The sequence below is a fragment of the Medicago truncatula genome, chromosome 5 (genome assembly GCF_003473485.1).
Source record: "Medicago truncatula cultivar Jemalong A17 chromosome 5, MtrunA17r5.0-ANR, whole genome shotgun sequence".
NCBI lineage: Eukaryota > Viridiplantae > Streptophyta > Magnoliopsida > Fabales > Fabaceae > Medicago > Medicago truncatula.
This window is the reverse complement of record NC_053046.1, coordinates 20,110,885-20,118,511: the sequence shown is the minus strand read 5'-3', so window position 1 is coordinate 20,118,511 and position 7,627 is coordinate 20,110,885. Positions and strand designations below refer to the sequence as shown.

Below are 7,627 nucleotides of genomic sequence, written 5' to 3'. Positions count from 1 at the left end.
TAGAGAGATTTGAAAAAAAAAATTGGAAGATGAGAGAGCTTCTGCCAGATTTGTAGCAGAAGATCCTCGGCATTTAACTATCGAAGTTTTCCTCGGCAGTTAACTGCAGCCGATTATTGAATTCTTCAGCAGTTAACTGACGAAGGGGCAAAATCGTATTTTACTTGTGTGCCTCAGCCTTATGAAATGTGTCAACAACAATTCTCAAAGGCTTATAAGGCTTATCCAAACTGATTGGACTATGATATTTCAGTATCATCTTTTTTTTTTTTTTTGACAAGGATAATTCAATTTCTTTTGATAAAAAGATATTTCAAGTTTTAAATTGGCAAAAGAAAAAATATAAAAGTCGAGGCAATAAATTAATCTTAAGTAGGGGTGTTCTAAGTGAGGTTTAGTTCGGTTTTGATGTTAAAAGTCATCTGAACTGCAAGATTAAAAAACATGTGATTTGATTTGGTTCGGTTGACTTTTAAAATAAAATCCGAACTAAATCAAACCAATGCGGTTTGAATTGGATCGGTTTGTGCGGTTTTTATCGATACAATAATTTTTTTTTGTTTTCAACATTAAAACAAGTTAATAAACTAAAACACAACATATACTCAAAAAAGAAAAAAACTAAAACACAACATATTTCCAGCAATGTTTGCAACAATGTTTTAAATTTCATCGAACATTAAAATTTCATTTTCATCTAACCATATTCTGAACAACATAAACCAAATTAAAAACGTGTGCAAAAAATAAACTTATTATGTAAGAAATGCAAATATATACATTGAGAAAAAAAATATTTAAATATATTTAATTTTTGTTTACACTATTACGTATAATAGTTATAAATAAATAAATAGAAGGATAAAATCTATATCTATATTTTTATAGTATTATTTATGTAGTTTTTTCCTAAATTTTGAATTTTTTTTTTTGTCAAGTAGTCTAGTGGCCAGAGAAATTTACCTTAAAGGTGAATAAGTGGAGTGTCCGGGGTTCGAACCCCGACCCCTGCATATAAATGCATTATCCCTTACCAAGTGAGTTAAGCTCACAGAGACCTTAAATTTTGAATGTTAACTAGTTTTCAAGAATACTAGAGATTTAAAATAATGACTAAATTGCATTTTTGGTCCCTTAACTATTTTTGGTCCCTGTCTGAGCTCAACTCGATTCGTTAAGAATTAGCTCGTTCGAACTTCGGTTTGAGTTTGACACGAGCTTTTTTTTCAGCTCAAGTTCGGCTCGTTTAAAGTTCACAAACAGTTTGGTTCGGCTCATTAGGTTCAATTCGTTTGTTCAAAGCGCATAACTTTCAGTATGAAAACGAGTAATGCCACTTGAACACGAAACTCAAAAGTAAAAAAATTTAAATTTTTGACACATAAATATATTGGAATTTATACTAATTTTTAATGGACCCAATGAAGCTATTATTACACTTAGTAATTAACTTTGGTATGCAACCATCAAATCCGGTTGTGCCTTATTGTGTCATGTGTTTATCTTATTATAGATAATTGTATCCTTCATTTTTCATGCATGTTCCGCATCAGGACTATCTTAGTTTTGAAATCCTTAAAAACTACAACAACAACGTGCATAGTGTTGTCTATTAATTTTAATGTAGCTCATTTTTATCCTATTATTGCTAAGTGTTTGTATTAGTTTTTAAAGTATTATATATAGAATTAATTATCTAATTGTGTAAAATCAATTATATATATAATCGAGTCATCTCATGAACCAAACGATTCGAACTACATATAGCTCAAGTTCAGCTCAATTAGGCAGCGAACTTAATTTTGAGCTCAAGTTCGGCTCATTTGGTTCATGAACCAAGTTCGATGAATCAATTATCGAATCGAATTACGAACTTAATAGAGTTGGTTCGGTTCATTGCCACCCCCCAATTGTATCACTTTAGTCCATTAATTAAAATTCAATTTATTTCTTCAAATAAATTGATAACAAGCTTGGTTTACAAGTTTAAATGCGAACAAAATTCGAAATTGATATAATAGGGAACTAGCAAAACCGGAATATAATTGTTATCTGGCAAAATTGAACATCAAAAAGTCGTTGTAGTATAGTGGTAAGTATTCCCGCCTGTCACGTGGGTGACCCGGGTTCGATCCCCGGCAGCGGCGCTTTTTATTTTTTGTTTCTATTTTTTCTAAAAAGCACTTGTCTACCTTTGCTTGTTTTATCACGCACTAATATCAGTCAATTCACCTCAACTTTTTTATTTTTTACTTTATAAATAATGGATGAAAATTATTTCACCTCGACTAGCAATAAAAATTGAGTGTAATTTTGACCCAAAATAAATGAATGTAATTTCACATTATATTTATGAATTTGATAACCTTAAATAAAATTATCAAAAGCTTTTCTTTGACAAAAAAGAAAAATACTCCATCCGTTCTGGATTAACTGAGCCAAAAGCTCATTTCACGTATTAAGAAAAATGCATAAATGAAGGAGAGATAAAAAATAGTTTTAAGTGCATTTGTTAAGTACTGATGCATTCTCCATTATCATAAATGTAAAGTGGAATATATTGAATTGAGAATGATGAAAGTAATATTAATTAGAGTTATAAAGGGAAAAAAATAATTAATATTGTATTAAAAAGTGAAATGACTCAGTTAATTTAGGTCTTTTTTTTTTTTTTGCAAATGACTCACTTATTATGAGACGGAGAGAGTAATTTATATTTACAAATCTTTCTCAACGAACCAAATTTCAAATGATACTCTCTCCTTAACGGTTATCAGCTATGTTTATTTGTCACATCCTCTTTACAATATGAAATTACATTTATTATTTTATTTCGTTAGTTTTTTTGTTAAGTTTTTTATGGGTGATTTAAAATCAATTTTTACCATAAAAGCTATCCTTAAACTAATAATTTTTTTGTAAAGCTATCCTTAAACTAATAATTTTTTTGTAAAGTTAAAGTTGTTTAGCAATTTTAAATTTTTCAACGTAAAAGCTATCCTTAAACTACTAATTTTTTTAAAGATCCTTAAACTAATAATAGTTTGTTGATTTTTTTTATTGAAAGTCTTGATCATAAAAAATTATTATATTTTACAAATTGAAGAAAAAGTATTTTAAAACTATATTAAATAACGGACTGATTATTTTAACACTATATTGAAGATGCAACATTTATGCATAACAAGTTGGTACTGGCTAAAACTACTTCTTTTCATTCATCTCTTCCAAGTCAAAGAGAGGGTAGCATTTGGTCGATATCTTCAATAACTTATCCCTTCAAAAAAAAAGTTCTTCGATAACTTATGTTCAAATTTATTGGTTAGGTTATCTTTTTCTTTTGGGGGAGAAAAGAAAATTGGTTAGGTTATCTAGGAGTAGGGCTGACAATGAACCGAATCAACTCGATTAGAGTTCGTAATTTGATTCGATAATTGATTCGTCGAACTTGGTTCATGAACCAAATGAGCCGAACTTGAACTAAAAATTAAGTTCGTCAACTAATTGAGCTGAACTTGAGCTATATGTAGTTCGACTCGTTTGGTTCACGAGATGACTATATATATACAACACTTAAAAATATTTTTAAATTTATATATAATTGATTTTACACAATTAGATAATTGATTATATATATATAATACTTTAAAAACTAAGACAAACACTTAGCAATAATAGAATAAAAATGAGCTACTTTAAAATTGATAGACAACGCCATGCAAAATGTTGTTGTAGTTTTTAAGGATTTCAAAACCAAAATAGTTATGCATCGGATCATGCAGGAAAAATAGATGATGTGATTATCTATAATAAGATAAACATATGACATAAGAGGGAAAAACTGGATTTGGTGGTTGCATACCGGTGTTAATTACCATATGTAATAATAGTTAATTCTTTGACTTTTTAGTTACGTGGTTCAAGTCAATCTACTCATATCCTTACCTAGAGTTATGTGCTTTGAACAAACGAATCGAACTTAATGAGCCGAACCAAACTGTTCGTGAACTTTAAACGAGCGGAACTTGAGTTGGAAAAAAAGTTCGTGTCAAACTCGATCCGAGATTCGAACCGAACAAATTCTTAATGAGTCGAGTCGAACTCAGACAAGTTCGATTCGACTTGACTCATTTCCAGCCCTATCTAGGAGGTAAGACGATACAATATCCCATAAATTAACTAGGGTGATTATATAAGTATATGGTTAATCCCCAAATTTTTATTTTGTTAGTTCGATTGTATTTTTCCTAATCTTATTTTAATTAATGAAATGGATTACATTTATTGATACTCTTTCTTTTCGAAAGATACATCTATTGATACTTGAGAATACTATATTGCCTCGAATTATATTTATTTTTTTGTTAATTTAAAACAATTTTTTAATAATTCACTACTAAAAAAATAAAAATTAGTGAGAAAAATTTAGTGAGAGAAAACGTAGAATCACTCTCTAATTCTGTCATTAAATTTTGCGATCAAGGAATTTGTGAGGAATTTTATTTTTTCCGTCACTAATTTCCTTCGCTAATTTTGCTTTTGCTAATAGTGATTTATTAGTTTAAAACTTCAAATATCTTATTATTTAACGAACTACACTAGCAATAATCGTGTTTTCCACTAAATATATTTTTTTGTTTTTATTTTAATATTAACATAATATTTGTGTAATCGACCATGGTTAGTCTCTTTTCTTCTTTTCAAGCCATAGTCGTCCCAACTTTTTATTTTTGATCTACTGAAGATATGGGTGATTTAAGATCAATTTTGACCTAAAATATTCCATCTTAATTGTTTTTTCTTTATTTTAGTTAAATAAGTTATTTCTATATATCTTCAATTTTATTTCGTTTGTTTTTGTGATTTCGTTGGCTTTGCATCACTCTGTTTGTTTTTATTTTCCGTCTTTGTGCGATGTGTTTTTTATTTTCTGCATTAGTGCGATGTTTATTTGATTTAGGTTAAAAGACTAGGTTTAAGCAAGTGCGGATTCAATCAAGGTTGCAGATCCGAAGCATGAATATTTCAGAGACTTAAATATAGTAATATTTGTAGGCATAGATACTCTGTGGTTTTATGCTATTGACATGAATGTTGTGAGTTTGTTCGTAAATTTATTATATTTGTGTTTTAAGGCATTATTATTAATTTGTAGTGTGTCGATGTACTCTATTAATTTAAATAAATGAATATCATTTATTTTTTTAAAAAAAAATCCTGGTTGATAATGAAAAGAACAATAATTTATGTTTTCAACATAATATTTATTGTTGATTGAAGAAAAAGATGCATAATAAATAAGGGTATGTTAGTAAAGAAATAATTAATGTACTTGAAAATACTAAAAGAATCTTATAATTAGGGACGGAGGTAGTGGTTATTTTGAAATGGAGATCCCATGGAAAACAAACATTGTTGTTAAAAAAATGATAATGCAAACCAGTGCCCCGACACTTTTTAAGGATGCGAAAAAATGATGTTTTTACTATTTTTTTTTAATTTTATTTTGTCAAGTAGTCTAGTGGTTATAATTCACTTTTTTCAAGGTGAATAAGTGGGGTGTCTGGGGTTAACCCCGACCCCTGCATATAATAATGCATGTCCCTGCCAACTGAGCAATGCTCACGGTGACTAATTTTTTCTTTTTCTACTTTTTATTCATTAATTACACAATTTTCAATGGAATAACTACTACTTCCTCCGTCCCTAATTATAGGGCCCTTTTGAAAAAATAACGGGAATTAAGATAGTGGATATTTGTATTAAATATGTTTGTAATTACTATTGTTTTTACAATTTTATCCTTTAAGAGAGAGAGTTGGTTTATGTTTTCAATATGTTATTTATTGCTAATTGAAGAAAAAGATGTATGATAAATAGGGGTATGTATGTAAAGAAATAATTAATGTAGTTGGAAATAGTAAAAGGGTCTTATAAAAAGGGACAAATTTTTTTTTCAAAAGGGTCTTATAATTAGGGACGGATGTAGTATATAATTTCTCTTTTTAGTATCACTAATCAGTGCTCCGAGGCACCGGTTAACATTTTCCTTAAAAAAATGAAAAACAAACAATGAAATGTTAATTAATATTTGGATTGATAATTTAATTTGGCAATTGGCATTGTTAATTGAAATTAATGGTGGTCGATTGATAGCCTAAAACAATTTTTTTTTGCAAAATTACTTGTACAATCAATCCATCATCATTAAACTCTTTTAATATTTACAAGGGGCAAATGTATAGGAGAATAATCAAAGTGAGACAAAATTGCAAAGAAGAACTCCTTCAAAAAAAAAAAATTGCAAAGAAAAACTAAAGCGCATCTCGCCGGTTAAAGAAAAAAGAACTAATGCTCATGAGATTTTAACTAAATTATGAGCCATTGAATACTTGAACAAAAAAAACTATTGAATCAATAAAAATATGACAAATTTGATTATATGATCATTTTTTTATGTAATTAAAAGAAATGCACACATATGATTATATGATAAAAAAATTCCCTAAAAAAAAATGATAATTTTTTTTATATCATTTGGCATCATCCTGTCTTGACAGCAAGTTTCATCCAGTAATTTAAAATAATCACTCAAATAATTAACAGTGATAAAATATTTCTTTATTTCATGGCAACTCCCCATAATCTAGTATATCTTTAATTTCTTTTTTTATTCAATACTCATTGATGCAGATTTATTGTTTTTCTGTTTGCCATGCCTGATTTACGTTCTTGAAAAAATTGCAAGGAGAGTAGTGATCACATGAGATTATAATTAATTAAATATGAATCACTGGTTCGGTAAAAATGAATAGATAATCCTGAAAAAAAACCCTTTCTATAGCATTAGCCACAATGAAGGTAGAAAAATAGTAGAACAATCTTGAATAATAGTAAAACCTTCATCCATATATATACATCCAATTTAGCCAACTAATTTGCACTAAAATTGTCATCATGCAAAGTATAAGAAAAAGACAACTTCCAAAAAAAAAAAAGTTTGAACTCCACAATATAATTATATTTATTCTGTCAAAAAAAATGAGTATATTATATATTATACTCCTCCGTCACAAAAATGTAAGCTAAAATTGGTTAACAAAATTAATGTATTTGGTTCAAAATTTGTACAAAATACATCGACTTATATTAACTCATTTTTATTTACATTTTGGGAGTATATATTTATTATTATTATTGATTGATCTAATGACTCATTTAATTAATTACTTAAAATCTCACATGATCATTAGTTTCCTGAATCGAAAGAGACCCTTATTGTTGCATAGCAATATAGCTATATATAGTAACCCTTAAAGCAAAAACAGATAGAGAATTTGTTGAAGGTGAAAAACTTTTGATCAAAAGAGACACTAATGGAGTATGAGAGTGGAGGAAGTGGTGGTTCTTTTGATTCTCAAAGTAAGAAAAAACTTCATCGTCGTCCTCGCACTCCTGACGAGATTCAAAGTAAGAAGAAACGTTATCGTCGTCCTCACACTCCGAATCAGCTTGAAAGGCTTGAAGAGTAAGAATTATAATTTTCTTGTTGATTGTTTCTCTATATATATTTCAAATATTTTTTTATATGGCCTTGTTATTTTATTTTTCAGGGTGTTTAAGGAGT

The 7,627-nt window shown here is 28.5% G+C and overlaps 1 non-coding gene across 1 annotated transcript; it reads left to right on the top strand.

Annotated features, from left to right (window-relative positions):
* Positions 1-2,075: 2,075 nt before the first annotated feature.
* On the top strand, positions 2,076-2,147 carry TRNAD-GUC (transfer RNA aspartic acid (anticodon GUC)). The gene has a single exon. It is a non-coding gene; the product is annotated as a tRNA-Asp (tRNA).
* Positions 2,148-7,627: the final 5,480 nt, after the last annotated feature.